Raw genomic sequence first — 22,007 nt, forward strand, 5'->3', positions numbered from 1 at the left:
CTACTCCCTTTCCCTTCTGATAAATAATCAAACATGCCATCCAGAAAAAACAAAACCAGTGAGCTGGGAAATTTGATGGTCATCAAATAGACTAAGATACCAAGAAAAGCAGCCCACTGTTCCCACAGTGAGTTTTCTGCCCCACACCTACACTAACATCTGAGTAAATAACTTCAGTCACTCTTTCCATTTTCCCCATGCAATTACTCCTACTGTTAAACAAATTGTCCTTAAGGCAGTTGCAAATACCATTTCCCCCTGCAAAGTAGAACAACTTCTGAACATTCAAAAGCCAGCCTAGCAATATATTTTAGAAAATATGTTGTTGTACTTGTGGTTTGGCTGAATACGCAGCTCGATTTCTCTCCCTCGCTCTTTTTTCTAGGAAGATGGGAGTTTACAGCTTAAAATTTTGAAGTGTATTAGGACCTCACAGAGGCAGAAAAAGCCCCAGTGAGGATGGATTTTCTCCATAGGTCAGGCTACGTATTTTCCATTTCCTCTTATGTTTTATAGCCAGTATACAAATGCCATAAATGATCACATAAAAAAGTTACCTATTTATTTTGGTGGACTTTCAAGGGAGACGGGAGAATATTAAGGAAATATTGAATACTTTATTAAGTCAGTCAGTTGAACAGACAGGATAAACAACATACATGTTATAAATGCAGATTACACAGAGAATCAATGCTATCTTTGAAAAAGTGCTGAGATGCACAGATACCCTAATCATTAACACTGAAGATCTGGAGAGAAAGCCCCTCACATGAAAGTTAACAACCGTCCCCAAAAGTGAGCATGGTTTCCCTTTTCTTTTGTAATATCACCAGTCTAAACAATAGTAATATGAATGAGATAATAGCCATGCTTGTTTCAGCAGCCTGATCTTTATTAGCATGAAATTGGTACAAATATTAGCAAGACTGGTTCACAAATGGTGACAGAGCAAACAATTTGGGGAAGACAAAAAGAAACATTTCTGCAGACACAGACTGAGTCTCTCTTTTGCTCTCTTGACTTTTTTGACTTGTGAAAATGTTAGGAAAACACACAAAACGTAACGAGCATACATAGATTCTAAGCTAAAGTCAGCCCCCATAAGGTTAATGACAACACAACTGCTTAAGCTCCAGAGATATATTTGAAAGCGACAGTGCACCAAAAGAGGAGTTAGAACTAGCCAGATCTCTTTAAAAATCTGTTAAAAAATACCCACGGGTGGCCAACAAGGCAGTAAACAAACTGAATCATCTTATTTTGCTCTAAAAACCTAGGCTATGAATTTTTCCTACATTGCAAGACTACCTCCACAGAGGAAGATAGCAAGTTAAAAGTTCAGCCCAAGCTACGTGTTCCTTTTCTCTGAACACTTACAGAGAAAATGAAGAGTTTAACAGAGTAAGCTCTTACTGTCTGTCTTTAGATTTCCGTCTTCTTGCTGTAGATGTGTTCTGGCTGTTTCTGTGAAGCGGGGGTTGAAGAATGGTAAAAAGATGTTTGAATAAACAGGAAGTGCTGTGCAACCGAAGCGCACACTGAAGGGAAAACACACTGGAGCACTGCCCTTTGTAGGCAACAACGGGAGGTTTGCCTCCACAGTAGCAACGTCTGCTTTTATGAAATGACAAAGAAACCACAAGAATTCCTTAAGTGATTCTTCACTTGCAAAGTTGAAAGATCAGCAGGAGCTTGCAGGTAATTTCAAAGGTGTATTTAACATCACAACCACAACAAAAGTCGATTAATTCTGCATTATGAAAAGCACCCTGTCTATACGCAGAAACACACAGAATGAATTATGCCCCGAACTAGACCAAACAGCAGCAAAAATTTAGTTCATTTATGCAGCTAGGCAAATTCACATTTACATCTAGTTTCAGTCCAGCTAGACTTTCCTACTTTCTGCAGTGGTATACATTTATGTCTAAAATTGTCTTTTAGGGTTGGCCAGACTTCATAGCTATTTTTCAAACTGCCTGATTTGTTAAAAGAACAACAAACACCACCACCCCCAACAAAAGACACAACCCCTCCCCCCAAACCCTTTGGATCTTACATCTTAGGAGTATGCATTCAATATTCTAGCAGATGCATTTTCTTCTTTACATTTTCCTTTCACTCGCTAAAACAAACTACCTATTTAATTCATGATGACTCACTGACTGTCTCTCACCCCAATTATCAAAGTCCTGTCTTCTGTCATGTTGGTGACATGATACAGATATTGTCAAGAAAAGTAAACTAGGGCTGGCACTGTGAGGCAGCTTGAAAAGAGATGAACAGTCGAACAGCCATATTCAATAAAAAAAAAAAAAAAAGAGGAACAGGATTCCTTTAGAAAATGTATTGCTGTTGTGGCAACGTGCTGCTGCTGAAGGGACTGATTTGTTATTTAGCATGTAGTCTTGGACTGTCTGTCATTCTGGGTGCTAATGCTCTGCTAAAATAACTCATTGGGAGCTGTCAGTGGGATGTTTACATAGGCCCCAATCTTTTCTTCATACAAGGAAATTTTTTACTGGAATTCATCTTCTTTTGATCTCACATTCAAAGCAACAGCAGCTTGATAGACATGCAAGTCTGAAAGCAAATCCAGACGCTGAAGATAAACCGCCAGAGTATGACAGGCAGGAGCATCTAAAGCTTATAAAAATGAAGAGAACAGCATGTCGTCTGAGTATTACAATAGCAGAAATCAAGAGACATATTAGGTGGAACTGATCAGCCACAAAAACAGTTCAAAAGGCAGATCATAGAAACAGAAGACTAGTCTAGAAAAAAAAAATTGGAAAGATCTGCTTTACAGAGGCATCACCTCCTTTCGAAGTACCACGTTTCCGCTCCAGCATGTAAACTTAAGGGAGAAAACGGGTGTCGTGCAACGAGTCTTTTACTAACTCAGTAATTCTCACCTTAAACTTGCCAATTCATTTCCCAACTGTACATTTTAATTAAGCATTTCTGAACATAACATAAAATAAAAAAGTCCACCATGCCTTTACTTCCCCACTCAAAATATCACTGTTTATCATATGGAATAGTTATCCATGCTTGCCCATAAAGTAACAAGCAGAATTAGAGATTTGCTGGTGGAAATCATGTATTCAAGAGATGAGTAACCTCGTCCTTTGAAACATCCACCCTTTTAGGTTGCACATGTCTTAAGTTGTAGTTCTTCAAAGTGGCTAGTTACGCGACTGTCATTAAACTGTCCTCCTTCCCACCACTATAGAAATACTAGTTCATGAGATGATTTTATTTAAACTGAACGACGTGTGCCACCATGTCTATAGTTAAGTACTGGAGAAGACTTGTAAGAAAACTATTGCTAAAACTTTCCCAGGAAATCTACACATTTTCAATTCCCCACCCCCCAAAAAGCTTCTTATTTTAATTGAAGTCAGCACATATAACGAAAAAGTAATTCTCAAACAATTTTGTACTGAGAGCTTTTTGTTAGCAAACATTGAATGAGCAGGCAGTGGGTTAAAGGGAAGCAGAATTCCACATTATAATTTAGCCTGCGGTTATTTCTGATTAAGAACACCCTCCGGGACAGCAAAGCAAGATCTTCTTTTGCAGTGGGCATAGCTTTTAAAATTACCCTCTTCTGCATAATAAACCAACAGGAAAACTGCGGATTTAAAACTGCATTAACCAATTTGAAGTGTTGTAATCAGTTTATGTCTTGCTTTCTGCAAAGCACTGGTCCTGTGTAGCCAAGTTACAAATGTAAAAATGCTTCCTGGATTCTAGAACTGTTGGAAGAAAGTCACCTTCTGTCATGCTTATGTAGCTATCTAATGTGCTAAAGGCTGATTATTTATCTTTAAACTGAACTAGTTTAATCTTTTAAGGTCACCACTAATCTGCTCCAACCTTTTAAAAAATAGCAGCTTTGAAGACTTACTGCTAGAATCACTAAATTCAGTGCTGAATGTCAATGTAACGGATACATTTACCTGAATGAGTGCAGTTTTACAATGTTAACATCAAATATAAATCCCCACCTAAATAAGAAGAAAAATTTGTCCGACAAGCAACCGAGGTCAATACATATGACCAGGACAACATCATTTCACACCAATAACCATTGGAGTCAGGTTGCTAGTCCTCCCCCCTACCCATCCCAACACATAGGCAAAACTTCATTATCAAGTTTAAATGATTAGGATGCTTTCTTGGTAACAACAATTTTGCATACATATTCAGAACCCATACAACAGCATCCTTGAGTAGCTGTAAATACAAAAAGAAAAAGGGGATTATTTATTCATGTGTTTTGAAAAGTGGCCATTCTATATTCTGGGTTTGGTTTTTTTCTTTCCTCCAGACTTCTTCTGGACTTGAATGTCACAGCAGACCTTGAATGTGAAATGGCTTCAAGCTAATTGCTCTAATTGCTTGAAGATGTGCAGGCAGGTGAAACCTGATCCCCTTGGCCATTGTAGAGACCAGGAACAACACAGGAATGTTTACATAGTGGTTTGAGTTTAATAGACAGTAGAGCTGAGTTTCAGACAGCTAGCAAAAACATAGCTAATAGGTGACCTCTTAATGTAGTCCTACTTTTTAAAAACAAAATACAATTTCATTTTGTAAAAGGCAATGTCCTAAATGCCAAGGTTATCTACTCGACTTCTTTAGTGAGCACACATTGCATTGCACCTGACATTTAGACCAGAAACCCTATCCTGAAAGAATTTTCTTTTACCTTAAAACAAAAAGCACTTTGTGTCAGTCACCTTACAAACAGATTAGGGTTGTATGGGATTTCCTAGTAAGTGCAGTCATTTGAATTTTAAATTGAGTGTTTTTCACCACTGACATACTTCTTGCACCTAAAACATATGGCACAGAATGTAACTTGAAACATCATTGATTGGTGACTGGTCCTGTATACATTATACCCCTCACTGTGGAATTCCCAACCCTCTAGTATGTTTTAAATAAAGAACCGCTTTTAATGACTTTTAATTGTTCTTTCTTTACTTTCTGATTCCACTACATGTGATACATACCATTTGAAGTTACTGACTGGCTGCAATATATTTAACAATGGTAGAATAGGACATACTTTAGTAACTGCACAAGAGGTATGTTTGGTATACACAATAAAGCCAAAATTATGCAGGTCTTTGCTCAGGTAAAATTCTTACTGATGAAGTACTGCAGCATTTGGGTCACAGAAAACAAGACTGCTTTCCAAAAACGGTTGGGTAGCTAAAATGTACTTGAAGAGGCCCCAAACCACACAAGTACGCCAGAAGTATAGAAAATAAAGTAGAAAAAGTACTTCTGGCAGAGGTCAAAGCACAAAGGTATTTGCTGTAGGTGGAGTCCAAAAAGCAAACATCAGAGATAGGGAACACTTATTTTCTTGTCTCAGCCCCAGTGAGATTTGTTGCCAAGCCTTCAAACATGGTCACAAATTGTTTACCATGGATTAAGATTTACGGTAAAATGTCATATGCTGTCTCCTAGACAAAAAACAAAAAATAAACATTCATTCAGGAAGAAAAAGGGGAAGAAAGTTTGAGGAACAAGGAGACTAGGAAAGATACAACAAGTGCATTGAGACGGGGTGAGAATGCGAAAATCAGGCAAGCTTGACATGTTACACAAGAAAGAAAAACAAAACAAAGAAAAGCATGAGGGTTCCAGCCATTTCCAGCTTTGATCGCTGGGATTTTAGTCAGACATGTCTTAGATTCTATAAAACCATCTAGTGGAAATGTTACCCACCAAAACAAAACCAAAAAAAGGCAAAGGAGGCCAGTTCCAGATATTGTTGGCTGCACCATCAGTTTCATATTCAGACAACACACACAGGAGCACTCACTGCTTACTATACTCCACCTTGTCTACTAGTCCCAAAACTCGGAAGCAAATGAGTAACTGATCTTAAATAATACAGAACAAAGACGACAATGCAGCCCAGAAAGCAAGCTATGATATTTGTGAACATATCTATCACACTCATACACACCTTTCTTTCTTGAAATCTTTTCTGAAAAGTTCAAAACGCCAGCAATGGTCGATTTCCCCCCCCGGTAAACCAAAAAGTTCAGAATAGAAAAAAACAGTGTCAATTTAAAGATTTACTATAAACTAGTTCAAGCCTGTGGGAGGAACACTAAGTGGAAAAAGTAAACATGGTCCCCCCAAGCAGTTCCCTTCTAAGCTATATACACAGCCAGCGCCTGGTACCACAGGCTGCCCTGCACATTGGGGAGGTCAACAAAGCTATGCTAAACTGACAGGTTCAGTTTACAGCAGGCCAGCACTTTGTTTGGATATACTGGCCTTGCTCACCGCCAGCTTAACAACAGATGGCTCGAAAACTTTCATTATGTTGCACGGGGCTGAACTGCAAACAATCGCAGAAAACTGTGAAAAGTTTAACTCTCTCCAAGCCAACGAGAGAACAGTTTGCATCAACATACTAAGGCTGGAAATGTGGGGGCTTAAAGCTAGCCATGAGCGCATGTGTGCCTTTAAATTAATTAAAGTGGATGACATGATTAATCATACCTTTGCATGATCCCTTGGATGTATTAAAAGAGAATTTGCTATTTGACAAGGTCAATTCAATAAAAATATCATTCCAGAAACAACCCAGACTTTGACAGATTGCAATCCTGTATTTTCAACTTTTCTCAAGCTTATAACTTCGGGAAAGTTACCGAGATAAACCGTGAATTAGGATTTCATTAACAAGAGCTCTTAGACTAGCATTTTCCCACCTATGCAAACAGATCTGCATGCTCTCTTCAAGTTTTCCCATTGAAGAGAAGGCCACCAAATAATCCAACACCCAGATTTGAAAATGATGTATCCAAATCTGTATATAATTTAAATATTCATTAGATTGATTTGATTCATCTGCATCCTAATATCTTCTAATGCTCTAAGGCTGGTTATAAATGCACCTTCCAAAGTTTAATTCAATTGACAATTTTATATGTCTCCGCACTGGAAATACATTATTTTATATTATTCAAGAAATGAACAAATCTGTTTTCCACAAATGTATTTTAGAAGCTACTCTTTCCTGTTATTGAAAGAAAATTGTGTTTATTACTCCTTTAGCATAGTGTAAACTCATAAACGTCAACAGAGAGTACAAGGAAAACTGTCAACTAAATATTGTTTCCTTCATGAGCTGCTCTTCCAAGTCAATTATGCCTTTCAACTTCTGGGGCATTGTATGATAAACTGGCAGTAAAAATCATTCACATTAATATACCATGGTGCCTTGCCTGCAAAAGGTAATTAAAGAAGTAAATGACTCATAAGAATAGACATATTAGCTGCAAAATGAAAGGCAACTGAGCTGCCACATGAAAATATGTACCATTAAGATACTGCATTTTCATATTCCTGTAATCAGCTTCAGTAGACTAATGCTTATTTAATCCAGTTCTCTGCTAAGTCCATCAACAACTGTTTTTTGCTGTTTTCTCCTTGACTGAACATTATGTGTGCAGGTTTGGAATAAATACTGTAATAAGATTTTTGCATAGCCAATTGAAGAACAGAGTTTTTTAAAATGTAAAAAACTATTTTTCTTTCTCACAGAGAGCTGTACAACATAAAAGGTTACCAAAAAAATCCAGGCAGACAAGGCTAGAAAGCAGTACATTTTGAGTGAAGATTCCATCCCCCAGCCCAAGTCACCATTTCTGATTCATAACACTATTAAAACAGAAGACAAACCCATAGTTCTACATGCCAAATGTCCTATTCTTCACTTATGACACACTCTGTTTTGTTAATAAGAATTTTCATTAGCATTAGAAAAATTAGACCAATTTTATCCTTGTTTACTGCTCAAAGTGAGAAGAGGGGAAAAAAGACAGAAATGGGCTGGGAGAGTAGGTGAAAAAGGTAGTGCTGAAGTAAAAGTCTGAGTTGGGGAGCTGAAAAGGACAGCAGGAGGCAGAGAGTGAAACCAGGGTGATGCTACAGAACATGGTCCAGTCATTCCTCAAAAGAAGTGTTCATCTTCCTAATAATCTATATCTTTCAAATTATTTCCTGTGCTGTTCGATTCATCCTTTGAAACGCCTCAGAATACTAGGAAAAATCAGAATTTTAAATGTATACAAATATTAAAGCACAGAAATTGGCAGCTCCAGGGTACCTGGCTTCAACTGTGCAGTAAACCACGGCACAAGTTCTGTCCCATAGACACACGGTAGGATGGCAGCATCTGCTGTCAATGTATGGATGCAGAAGGCCTTGATGTCACACTGCTACTCCTGCAATGGCAGAGTGAAGGACTAAATGATCTAATCAGCCTGTTACAGCTCTAATTTCTATGATCCCTATTTGAGTGAAAGTGTAATATTATATGCGCGAAGCAAGAGAAATACAAGTACTTGGCTCCTGATGTGAAAAAAATCCAAATGATCAGCTCCCATAAGCTTCTGCTCTCTTTCAGCATTGCCCTTACTAATAAAACTGGGAGCTCACTCCAAATCTGCAGAAGCCTCAAATTTAAGCAATAGTGCTGCATATCTGAAGGGATGCACAGTGCCCAGGTCTATGGCCACTATATAGATTCATATCGTTCGGTAAACGGTCTTGTATTTTAGCTTTCAAAGTTCTTGCATTTTCTTCCTTAGGGGATGCAAGTGAGATGTTAAAAATGTAAAGGACAAAGGTACATGCATCTTCATATTCCAAAATAAACCCTTATGAAGTGTTAAAACATTTATAACACATCCTGTTTGCAAGCAAGCAATTAAAATATTCTTTTCATCACAATCTGACTCCATAAGGCCAAGATCAAAACCATTCAGTTGCTAGACAGTTATCACAATTATTGCCTTTTGCTAAGTACAGGGGGAACTGTGGTATCTCAGATATCATTGTGTAGAGACTGTTGATAAATGCTGACTTTTTAAAATGGCAGACACTGTACCAGTGCAATTCATCCCTTATTTATTGTATCTGACTGGGGTTCAATCTCCTAAAGAGAGAGCTTTCAATAAAAGTCTCAATATGATTCACTGGAAATTGTATCATATTCAGAGTATTTATCACTATCAATTCTAAATATTATAAGACTTTTAAAAATGTAGGCTCAATCATTATTTAAACTGTATTATTGCTTCACCATTTAAGCAGACATCACTTGGTATCCACAATTAATGAGCTCAAGTCCTTTTTCTAATTAAGGAACAAAGGTTCTTGTGTGCAGAGTATAGAGTGACACTGTCTGGAGAACACATATTTAAATGGAAGAGAATCCTTCTAATTATCTTAAAATAGGATTTTTAATACCCAGAAACATAATAGGATCAAGAAATTAGAGCATTTCTAACATCATTTACAAATAAGCCATAACTAAACATTGTTAAAAGGTAATAATGCATCCCTACAAATAATGGGAACTTATGGAGACCAAGGCATATCACTTTTGTATTTATGTAATTAACCCTGTGTGTACTTACAGTGAAAATGCAATGTATAAAATATTTTATATGTATGTATATATATATAAAGCCATATTTGAAAAGAAGAAAAAATTAGAAGGCAGCTATCAGAGCATAAAATACCTTAGTCTACAGCATATTAGGATTCAAACATGTAATTAAAAAAATCAGAAAGCTAACCTCACTTTATACGGTAATAAGGGCTCTTAGAAATAGGATACTCTCTCTTAAAAGTGTTACAAATATACCACAGTACTAAATAACCTGCTCTGGGAAAGTATACTTGCTATCAAGGGCAAAGCTGCTATACACTGAGGTAACAGTAAATGACAGACTGTTGTTCAAGTCCATTAGCTGCTATGTGATAGGAGCACATTCACTAGCACACGACCTGTGAAAAATCTTAGATCTCTTTAAATCTTTGAATTGGATTGCTGCATTAATTCTTAAGAACTGCAATCCTTCAACCAAGTCAAATTACCCTCATTAACAGGGGGGAAAAACTGCCTCTGCAATAAGTTAAAAAAAAAAAAGATATTTATTACCTATAATCACTTTCACGTACTTCACCTGGAAGTACGACAAAGTGGTGCAACAACTTGAGAGGCTGTCACCATTTTTCAGCCCTTTGTGTTGATGTTGTAAAATTTAAAAAAGATACATGCACACGCGCGCGCACACACACGCGCACACCCCTGTGCTGAAATTCAGTACAAATAAATGTTTCAGAAAAGAAGACGCAGTGAATGTTTAAGGACAAAAAACAGAAAGGATAAGCACTGGAATGATGTGTATCTCCCACTGACATAACTGCAAAAGATGGGGGGGGAAATCTTCAGTTCTTCAAGGTTTGATTAGAACATGACTTCATAATTAGGCATGTTACAAGTATTGTCATCGATTAGAAAATTCATGCACTAACTAAAAGATGTCAGAAGCTGGCTCAAGACATCTACTCATTAACATGTACTATTAATGTTTAACCCTCATAAACATGCACAAAATGTTCAGCATTCAATAAAGTTAAAACCAAATATTTTATTATTCTGTTTTGCCCTTGTGGTGATCTGCACAATCCCTTGAATATCATGAACCACTAAAAGACCATACAGATAACAGAAAAATATTTATTCTTTGTTGGAAAGGAGCTACGTCTTTCTCCACTCACTGCTTCTCTGCATTTCAGACATGAAAGCTTCAGAGCCAGTCCTACGCAGCAAAACAAACAGCTAAAGAGTCGCAGAATATAGGACAAATAGTTTATTTTAAAGGTGAAACATACTTGCAAAGTTCTCAGGAACAGCGATTAAAATAAACATTTATTTCAAATTTTCTTCATTTTAAAATTAGCGTTCCTGGGGGATGACAGGTGCATTGAGGAGTGGGGAACTGGATAGCTCCAGGAATTGGGAATGGGATACAGAGCCTTTCACCTCCACTTTACCACTATGAATCCAGGTTCCCTGATCCTCAATAGGATTCAAATGGTGCAGACCTTTTTGCCCACAGAGTCCCATTGCCACCAAAGGACCTCCATGTAGTCACAACAATCTGCCTGCCTGTATCCTCTTGCAGGACTGGGACACAGGTCAGTAGTGAGCTAGTCTGACTGTGACCGTCTAATGGCTTCTTGGTGGCCTATACAAAATGCTCAATCCATTATCCGTATCACTAATATCATCCTTCAATCAACAAACTTGCTAGCAGTACTAAGAAAAAGGACTGAATGACTGAACCACGTTTTTTAAAGGTGGCCTCCCCAAGTTAAGGTTGAGGCAAATGGACAGGACAGCATGGGGAAAGCCTGTCACATGCTGCGCCGTCCCTGTTACGGATTAAAAAGACAACTTGGATCAACAGAACCATCAAGCTGGCATAAGTACTACCACCTCTCTCTCACACACAAGTTCTGATCCTGCAATTGTCTCCACACAGGTAGACCCAGGCGTCCACACGGAGCCTGCTGATGTCAGCTGGGCTCTGCACTGGGGTGCAAGTGTCTCCCTGCATTCACATGACCGCAAGATTACATTTTTAATTTACATTAATAACAAATAAATAGCAAATGAAATAATAAAAATCATTAAAATACAGCCCTCTTTGACTTCAAACATGAAACTAATGGCGAATTAACTGTTTGCATATCGCTGCATTCTCTATTCTTAGCACAATGTCTTTTAAAGTTGGGCCCAGATCAATGGTGTATCCAGATCAGTATGTACAACATATGCCTTGTTGTTGACACTTCTCTGGATGTACTGCATGACATATGCCTAAAGCACTAAAAGGTGATGAACAGAGTGGCAATACCGAAAGAACAAGATATACCAATGAAGTCAGTTGTATAATTCAGCCAGTAAGGGTTTCCATACATGCAACGATCTCTCTCCCCCCGCATAAAAATGCATTCAACATTTTTCTTCTGAGAAAAGGTGGCACACTGGATATGTATTCAAAACAAACATTTAACCACAGTGGGCCACTGGGTCTAAAAAGTTTACACGTAAAAATAGATCATATAGAATCACACCAATAAAAAAGGACAATTAATACATTTTTAGCAATAAACGGAAAAAATAAAGAGGGAAGTTTCTGAGACTGGGGAATTCTTTCAAGCAGTGTCCGCTGGTCCGCAGCTGCACCCTTGCTCTCCTTATGCTCTGTGCCAAGGGTATAAAGGGCAGTGCAGAGCAATGCCTCTCCAGTCCCTCCTCTTACCACAAATCAGAGATGGTCTGAAGCAGAGGGGAAGGCGGGTGGGGAGTGGAAGACAGAGAGGGACCACACATCTCAAAGAACTCCAGAGGTGAGGGGTAAGTAATTTCCCTTTCTTCTTTAAACTCTAGTCCCTATCTGTATTCCACTGTGGGTGACTGACCAGCAGTCCTCAGAAAGGAGAATGGTGTGAAGTGGCAGGTGGCATGGCTGCTTCAAAAACCACCATCCCAAAGGATGTGTCAGTGGAGGAGGCATTGAACAAGGTGTAATGTCTCTTGAATGCATAAGTAGAACTCCACGTTGTTGCCTTGCAGATGTCAAGCAGAGGTCCCTCTTGAAGAGATGCTACCAAGGCTGCTTGTGCTCTTGTAGAGTGAGCGAGGAAGGTGTGCCAGCTCCCTAACAAGTAGAATACAGCCAGAGATCCATTTGTAGACCCTATGGGAGGAAACAGCTTGTACTTGGGCTCATTCCACTACAGCAGGGATCGGCAACCTTTGGCCCATGGCCCGCCAGGGTGTTTACCCTGGCAGGCCGCGGGCCAAAGGTTGCCGATCCCTGCACTACGGCAGTGAACAGCCTAGGTGACTTTCTGATCTGTTTTGTTCTCTGTAGGTAAAATGCCAAAGCCCATCTCATACTGAAGGAATGTTGTCTTTTCTCTTTGCTGAAAGTGTGGGGCTTTGGGAAGAACACAAGTGAGTGGACGGTCTGGTTTATGAGAAATTTCAAAACTACTGAGGGGTGAATTTCAGATGTAGTCATAGTGAGACTTTGTCTTTATGAAATATTTTGTAAGGAGTGTCTGCCATCAGGGTATCCAGTTCTCCTACCCATCTGGATGAGGTGATGGCAATGAGGAAGACAACCTTCATAGACAGGTGAAGCACCAAACAGATAACTAGGAATTCAAAAAGTGGCTTGGTAGGCATTTAAAGTACTAAATTAAGGAGCCATTGAGGGGTTGGGTCTGATTACTGGTGGGACAATTCTAATTAAGTCCTTTAAGAACCTGGAGGTGACTGGGTAAGCAAATACAAAGTAGGCATCCATTGAAGGGTGGGCATGAACGGATTGTCTCCAGGTGAACTCATATCAAGCTAAGGGAAAGACCTGTCATCTTGAGGGTGAGAAGGTAATCCAAAATATCAGGAATACCCTATATCTCGGGAGACATACAGTGGTGCTGAGTCCAGACAGAAATATTTCCATTTGGCTAGGTAACATTTTCTGGTGGAGTCCTTTCTGCTATTAGCAAAACAGCTTGCAGAGTTTCAGAACAGAAACATTCTAGATCCTATGCCTACTCAAATACCTAGCTGCGAAGTGAAGAGCTTCCACGCTGGGATATCTTAACTCAAAAAATCAAAGGGTCTGATGTCCAGGAAGAGATAAATGTGGATGGATGGCCGAGTCGACATATGCAGGAGACCTGAGAATCAGAAGTGCCTGAGACATTTGGGCACAACGAGAATGACTCATCCTCTGTCCAGTCAAATCTTCCACAATACTCAAGAAAGCAGTGGGATAGCAGGAAAGGTGTAGTTAAAATGGTGTGTCCAAGAGAGTAGGAGAGCATCACCTCTGTAGAACTAGTCTTGAGTTCCCCTGAAATAGCATGTGCTGCATTTCCCGTTTGTCTGGGAGGTGAACAGGTCCCAACTAGGGTCCCCCCAGAGGTGTGTAACGCCCACTCATTGTCAGTGGCTAAGTAACTGTGGAAGCTGTCCGCCAGCAAATTCTGGGTTCCTGGGAGGTATGCTGCTGCTAAGGTGATGAGATTCTTGATACACCAGTTCCATAAACTGACCACTTCTATACACAGGGGAATGGATATCATGCCTCCCTGTTTGTTTACACAGAATACAGTTGTCATATTGTCTGACAGTATGAGAACATGGTAAAACTTGATTAATGCTAAGAATGCCCAGCATGCGTCTCAAACTACTTTGACTTCCAGGAGATTTACATCCATTCCAGTTTCTGCGGGGGAGGGAGGGGACAACAGACACGGACGGTGACGGGACTTCCTAACTGTCAGGGTGGTTAAGCACTGGAATAAATTGTCTAGGGAGGTTCGGGAATCTCCATCATTGGGGATTTTTAAGAGCAGGTTAGACAAACACCTGTTAGGGATGGTCTAGGTAATTTAGTCCTGCCATGAATGCAGGGGACTGGCCTAGATGACTTCTCAAGGTCCCTTCCAGTCCTATGATTCTAAGATCTTTGCACCAAGTCAGAGAGGCCCTTATCTTGATGGGGAGTGTCACTACAGTGTTCATGCTGTGTTGGCTCAGCATATCTACTGTTCAAAATCAAGCCTGCAAGCAACAGAGGTGAATGCTGGTGAATAGCATTATGTAAGTACATGATGCCATGTGACCCAGACACTAAGGCAAATCCAGGCCTACATCCGAAGGTTGTGCATAATCTGATTTATCAGGTTGCCCATGGCTTGGAATCTGTCCATAGGAAGATAAATCCTCTCTCTGACTGAGTGTAAGGTCACTCCTACGAAATCTACAGTCTGGGTCTGAGTCAGAGTAGACTCTTGTGTTCATAGAGATTCTCAGTGATGCTAGGAGATGGCATAGCAATGAGGTCAATCCTATGTTTCTGGATATGTCTTGCCTGTATGAAGCCAGTTGCCTAGATACACGAAGACAGTGGAACCACCCTCTCTGAGTCATGCAGTTACTTCAGAAAACACTTTCGTGAAGACTCTGAGCGCAGTTGCTAGACTGAACGGGAGTACCCTGTATTGACAATTTTCAAGACTCTCCACAAATTTGAAGACTCTTCTGTCGGAAGGGTGACGATCCATGTGAAAGTATACGTCTTTCATATTGAGAGCTGAGAGCCATGTGTTTTTCTAGGGATGCTATTATTAATGCCAGTGTAACCATGCAGAAGGAGAGGTGACTTACCTGCACAGTAACTTGAGTTCTTCGACATGTGTCCCTACGGGTGCTCCGCTGTAGGATGCACGTGAGCCCAAGAGCTCTCGACCGCAGATTGCAGAGCAATGTGCATGAGCCCATGCCTGTGCAGAGCAGCTGCTTGTGCTCCCCCACCAAACATCTCAAAGAACTCAAATTACTGTACAGGAAAGGAACCTCTCCTTCTTCAAGTATATGTCCCTAAAGGTGTTCCACAAGCAGTAACTCATCAAGGAAGTGGGTGCTGAGGAGGCAAGTCCAAGATGGTCTGGAGGACTCTGTCACCAAAGATAGCATCATCTCTGGAAGCCGGTATAGCATAGTGGTTGGCAAAGGTCTTGTTGGAAGACCAAGTTGCAGTCCTGCAGATTTCGGTTACAAAAATGTCTTTCATAGTAGGTTAAAATGCAACCCAAAACCCAATACGACAATCTTTGAGTAGAAATAGGCGGTCCCTTCATCGTCTCGGTAAATGATAACCTAGGGAGAGACCCGCTAGGTCTTTGTCCTGTCAAGGCAGAAGGCAAGAGCCTTCTGATGTATAGTATATGCAGGCTGGTCTCCTCTTTGGAGGCATGAGGCTTTGGGTAGAGCACTGGTAGGTGGCTCTCTTGATGCATATGTTATTCTGAAAAGACCTTCAGTAGGAAGCAAGTATAGGGATGCAGGGTAACCTTACTGCTATAGAAGGTAGTAAATGGAGGGTCTCCCATAAGAGCACTGAGCTCTCCCATCCATCTAACTGAAGTGATGGCTGCAAGGAACAAAGCCTTGAGGAAGAGGTAAAGGAGGTAGCCATTGGTTCAAAGGGGGGTTTCCTCAAGGCATTGAGAACCAAATTAAAGTCCCACTGGGCAGCCAGCTTCCATACAGGGAAAAAATAGTTGTGTAAGCCCTTGAGGAATCTGGCCACAGTGGGATGGGCAAACCCTGAGAAGCCCTCTACAGGTGAGTGGAAGGCTATGATTGCACCCAAAAGTTTTCTGACTGAGTTAGTTGACAGACCTTGTGTCTTTAATCCAATAGGTAGTCCAGGATCTTGGAGAGTGGAACATCTGATGCTTGAGAAGAGTGAAGAGAACACCAGGAGTGGAAACGTTGCCACTTCCAAAGGTAAGTTTTGCAGACACTGGGTTTCCGGCTAGATAGGAAAACTGACTGGATAGTATCTGAGCAGTTAGCTCCATGCTCAAGAACCAAGTAGGATCCGTGCTCGCAGGTTAAGGGAGGAGAGGTTGGGGTGCATCAGGGCCTGGGAGTTCTGTGACAGGAGACCATTCCTGAGAAAGACTTGCCCGACCTGGATGGGGTCAGGGCAGGATGTCTTATTTTAGTAGATCTAGGAAGGGATCTGTTTCTATACTTATGAGACTGCCCCTTAATCTGATGAGAAGGCCCAGTTCATGGGTCCTTTGCTCTAGCCATTCCCGGTCTTGAGTTAGACATCCAGCTAGGAAGTGCACTCCTCAATCCAGATGTGACCGAGATCTCATGACATGTTCCATAAGGTATTTCCGAAGCTGGCGTTCTCACGCCTGCCAGGTTCTGCCAGGGAAAGAGTAGCAGATACATCTGACGGAAACACGAGATTCTCTGAGGCAGCAGAGGTAGCGCTGGCGATTGTTGCTGACCAAAAAGAAGCAGGAGCAGGGAATGCAGTTAAAAGTTCGGCTTCTGCTTCTACTTGTCCTTTATTTTACCTTGCATAAATCTGCACCACAAATCCAATTCCTAAAACCAGGAAAGACTCATATTGGCTATTTTTAAAGGTTAGGAAAGACTCATATTGGCTATCTTTAAAGGTTTATTATTTGAACAATCAGGAAACTAGTGCTCTCATCTCTTACACGATACTATTTTTGTCCAAATCTGTTAGATTGGATCAGAAAAGTGAAACGTAAGAAGGAACGGAGTAGAACTATATTTATAACAACTCTGGTCTTCAGCATTTGACACATACACATGTGCATCTTCATTTTTATGCAGTGCCTCTGCACACTCTGATAGGTACACTGGTTGCATACTATTCATTAAAAAAGGAACCTATTCATCAAATAGAACAGTTTTGACAGTGCTTGGGAGGGCTGGCATATAATGTCCAAAGCATTTGATTCACTGCTCATGACCAATTGCCAATGACATATATGCTGAACAGAACGTGCATGGGGGAGAAGAAACACCCAGAACACACCCAAATTCTCCTTTTACACGCTATCGTGACATGCTAAATCTGAGGAGCTAGATGTAGTGTAAAAGCTGGAGAAAGGAAAAGAATGGGAATGGATTGGAAGATGTGTTCTTCCTGTAAAAATTCCTATCACAGAATTCCCATTGCTGATTATCCTAATCGTTCTATGCTACAGGAGCCCAGTGAGGAAAGGAGACATCTTTAAAAATATATATATATATAATGTATGTGTGAGCAACTCCCAGAGATGGAACATTTTTCATGGCATTTAGCAACAGAGTGGATATACAAAAAGGTGCAAGGAACAGGTTGCTTTCATGGTGTATCAAAAGTGCTGCTTTTTCTCACGGGGATACTCCTAATGCTTTGGAGCTAATGATGCCATGCAAAGCTGTAGCTTTCCCATCCTCTGTTGTTAGTGCCACCACACAGCCGGAGGCAGTGGCTCAAAGGGGATATAACAAGATGAGGAGAATCCATTTTAATGCCAAAACATGGAAATTATGGCACAGATCACTAAACAATATCAGTTCTGTTAGGTTACACTTGTGTCTTGAAGAGGAACATTGTATTTTATATGTATACACATCTGTGTCTGTGTAAGCAATGCCATTAGTAACGAGGGATACTGCGAGAACATGGAATATCTTGTTAAAATGGAGAGCAGAATTTTCTTTGTGCTGGCCACAGTAAATATGTTTGGTCAATCAGGAAAAAATGTGAAAAGAAACAAATGACGATGTTTAAGAACAGTTTACGTGTGTCTGATACAGAATATAGAGACGATCAAAACCAGATATTATTCCATAATACTTTCCTTTCACACAGACCCAGCGTTTAATGCTGGCCTCAAATTAGTTGCTACTTTTGGGTCTGAAACATTACTTGTGCAATCATATAGCTGGGTACATAACTAACTATTTGTGCTCACAAATGTTCTTGTGTGTGCACAAAATAGTGCACATGCAATTTTACAAGTACAACCATTTGCATGTGTATTTTATCAGTGAAAAATCAGAGGCAGAGCTGGACATTTGCCCCAGAATAGCAAAGGAGAGAAAAAACTTTTGCCAGTTTTATATTTCTTATCTTGTGAACTAAAAGAGATATGCAACTCAAATTTTTACTTGTGTTATCCAGAAAACTCAAGTTTTTTACCCATGTAATTATCTAACAAACCCTGTCTAAGTCATCCACCCACTAACCTATTTCTGCTTAGAAATGTTGTGAATTCATTTACAAAGATTCATATCCTCCCAACTCCCAATACTGGCAACGCCTGGCTACCTAAAGGTAGACCAGGCAAGGTTATGGGGCAGGTGAACAGGCTAACACAGCTCTCTTTTTGTATTTTCATTACAGTAATGCTTCAATACAAGATGGCTCAGGGGATTGGTAATGGGATATAAAGCTGTCACCTTCAGGTTGCTGATTCAAAGCTAGTCCAAGCAGATAATGATCAGAACTTTTTAGTACCTGATGGCTTTTCAGTGTCCTATGTGAAATCAGTTCAGTGGACTCCATACAGTTCCCAGTGGACCACTGACCACATTAGAAAAATCACAGCCAATACTGGAACTTCTGCTGAGCGGTCTCAGTAGAGAAACCAAGGGCGGAACCACAGTCACAGTACGATAACCTGGACCCAGAGGAACAACCTGAAACATACAGGCCTCAACCTTGCCAATATCCTGGATCGCTCACAATTGGATTTAAGACATGGCACGGAAATGGTGCTGATGGACACATGACTCCTGGCAGGAAACAAACCTTTGTGCTTATACTGCAAAATATTTCTGCAGCTTTTGTCTCCATTGATTTTACAATGCTGGTGACACTCATAAAAGATGGAGTAAACTGGACAGAACTTATGCAGCAGCTACTCTGTTCTGTCAGATGCATCCCAGAGAGTTGTTATGAGCACTGCTCCTCATCCACTAGGCTATAATAATGAGGAGTCCCACAAGGCTCAATGATCTTTCCCTTCTTCTTTCACATCTACATGAGACCACTCAAGAGAATCCTATACAAGGAAGGCATTAACCTGTATGATGATCCCTTCTCCACTGATGCAGCCTCTACCAATACCAAGAGGTCTCGTTGCTTGGAAGAAATCAGCAGAGTTTAGACACAAAGGTGACTCGGGCTCAATCCAAGAAAGACACAAATGATGTTAGAAGGAAAGGATGAAGACGATAAGCAATCTGTATATATCCTAATCTTGCCAATAATCAGGGGCATCAGAGCATATATTTTAAAAGTGGTGACAAACCTTGGAGTCATCCAGAACTCATCCTGCACATGGAACCTGTCACAATAATGGAGAATGCCTTCCATCTTTGAAAGGGCAGGATGTTATTTTGCTCTCAAGCAAGGATCTAGTCTTGATAATCCACTTTTTAATTATCTTCAGTTTAGAGCACTTGTAAATCATTCTATCTAGGACTGAATGCCTCTTCCATATGCGGGCTGACGTTGGTAACATGTGCAACAATAAACCTTATAAAAACAACAAGGAGTCCGGTGGCACCTTAAAGACTAACAGATTTATTTGGGTATAAGCTTTCGTGGGTAAAAAACCCACTTCAGATGCAGAAGTAGTTTTTTTACCCACGAAAGCTTATGCCCAAATAAATCTGTTAGTCTTTAAGGTGCCACAGGACTCCTTGCTATTTTTGTGCATACAGACTAACATGGCTACCCCCTGATAATAAACCTTATAAGCAGCAACAGTGGAAGTGAACACATCACATCTATGTTTTGCAAACTCCACTTGCTAACGTTCACTACCAAAGAGAATTCCAAGTCTTGGTTCTTAGCTACACAAGCCCTTAATGGACTGGGATATGAGGATCTTAGAGACCACCACACTCAGCATAACCTTGCAAGGCAGTTGCACGTCACAGAGACGACGAACCCATGTTTAGATATACACACATTATAACGATGACTGGTCACTGGCAGCAGAGCCTCTCTCAGTGATGGTACCCCAACTATGAATTCCTTGCCAGAAAAGATCTGACTGGATCCAGGCTTTACTGTATTAGACTGAAGTGTGAGACACCATTTTGATAAAACTGTTCCTTAGTAATGATGCCTGAAAATAAATAAAACTAAAAAAGGTGTGTGTAGGATGTGTGTATGTAAATCCTTGAACGTGTACGGTTGCACAGCTCTGTAACCTGGGGAAATGTAGAGAAGACACACCATTCACTTGTTCTGCTTTCTCATAATTTTGTTCAGCATTTAAGATACCACAATGGTAGATTAGATAGATACTGCAAACTTTTTTTTTTAAAAAAAAAAAAAAAGAATGCTTCTGTGATTGCTCTTGTATCAGAATTAATTTTCCTGGTAATACTCTACGTGCTACTCAAAAAGCCCGTCCATATTCTTTTTTTAACATGATTACGCAATGACAAATCCCTCCGCAAACAAGATACTAAAGATAGGTTTCAGACAGTCTGGCATATACACTGCCACTTGATACTTTATCTTTCTCATTGGCACTTTTTGATCACAGTGGGTTTGGAAACCCTAAACTAAACCTGATCTCCTGCTGTAATTCATAATTACCAATTCACAGCATTTTTCAATGCTCTGCATATGCGTGTAGTTTACCACACACTAGAAAATGCTGAAATTGGTCTTAACAAGAACCTTTACCAACCAATCAAGAATTTTGAATTGTCCTATTTCTTCTGAGTGGAATAGGAACCATACTGTATTGTTATGTTGGAGGGCGTGTTTTTTGTTTGTTTGAGTGCTTGGTACTGCACAGAACACAGGACACACGGGCACTGCTATTGAGGAGTTAACCTCAATGCATAGTTTATCAAACCCCAAAATAAATAGCTCTTTCCTATGCTCTGAAGTCTCCTCTCCGCTCATATACTGACCTGAACGCAATACTGCCCCCAGTCATATGCTTTGCCTGCCTGTACCTCTTCCCCTGCATGCAAGTTTGGAACTCACCGCTTTTCATGGGCCTATGCTATATTTACTTTTGACTCCCCTTTGATGTGAACCCAGATACAGCACTGTGTGCATTGATCCTTGGGCCATTCCAGGATCAGTCCAGTCCCCAGGCACAATGAATATCATTGTTTTTTCTAGGGGCTCTATCTTTCATTTTTCTTGCATCTCAGACTCTCCCTGAGGTAATTATTATTACTACTAATATACAGCCCCTTTAAAGCATTTTTCACCCCATTATCTCAAAGATGATACTTGTTGCTTTACAAGGCAATAAGTATCTGCACCCCGTTTCACATCTGGAGAAACTAAGGCACACAAGGGAAGGAACTTGAGAGAGTCCATGCTGGAAACAGAACTCAAGAACAAACACAGTGAGAATTTAGGGTGCACAAAGAATGTAAAACTGGTCCAAGCAGCCTTCAGGTTAATGCATCTTTTTTCTATATTGTTTATTATGGATAGCCATGCTTAAATGTTATCTGGTTCTTGCTTCAATATGAAATGCATCCATTGAGTTTATTACTCTATAAATCTACATATTCAATTTTTGGTGCAGAAAACAAAGAATAAAAAACCCTGTTCTTTTTAAACAGCCATAAAGATACGTTTCAGTATTTTACACAGCTTTAAAACCCACTTAACTTTCTTGCTCTCTTTCACAAGCGCACTTCACAGACTATCAGGGAAAGATGCCAAAAAACAAACACCAAAATGCCAGCATCTGGCATTGGCCACTGT

General features: G+C 40.2%; 1 protein-coding gene across 7 annotated transcripts in view; it reads right to left on the reverse strand.

Annotated features, from left to right (window-relative positions):
• The window catches only part of FOXP1 (forkhead box P1), a 220,319-nt gene that overhangs the window by 151,281 nt on the left and 47,031 nt on the right, over window positions 1–22,007 (reverse strand). For 4 of the 7 annotated variants that reach the window (XM_029911166.1, XM_029911162.1, XM_029911161.1 and 1 more), the window contains exon 1: window positions 8,150–8,216. The exons of 1 other annotated variant lie outside the window; for it this stretch is intronic. The gene's annotated coding sequence lies outside the window, so the exon portion shown is untranslated. Of the gene's footprint in view, window positions 1–8,149; window positions 8,217–22,007 lie in introns of those variants that run through there. 2 more of the 7 variants (XM_029911164.1, XM_029911163.1) reach the window with 2 other exon arrangements.

Source organism: Terrapene carolina, unplaced genomic scaffold (genome assembly GCF_002925995.2).
Source record: "Terrapene carolina triunguis isolate 2854851 unplaced genomic scaffold, T_m_triunguis-2.0 Scaffold89, whole genome shotgun sequence".
NCBI lineage: Eukaryota > Metazoa > Chordata > Testudines > Emydidae > Terrapene > Terrapene triunguis.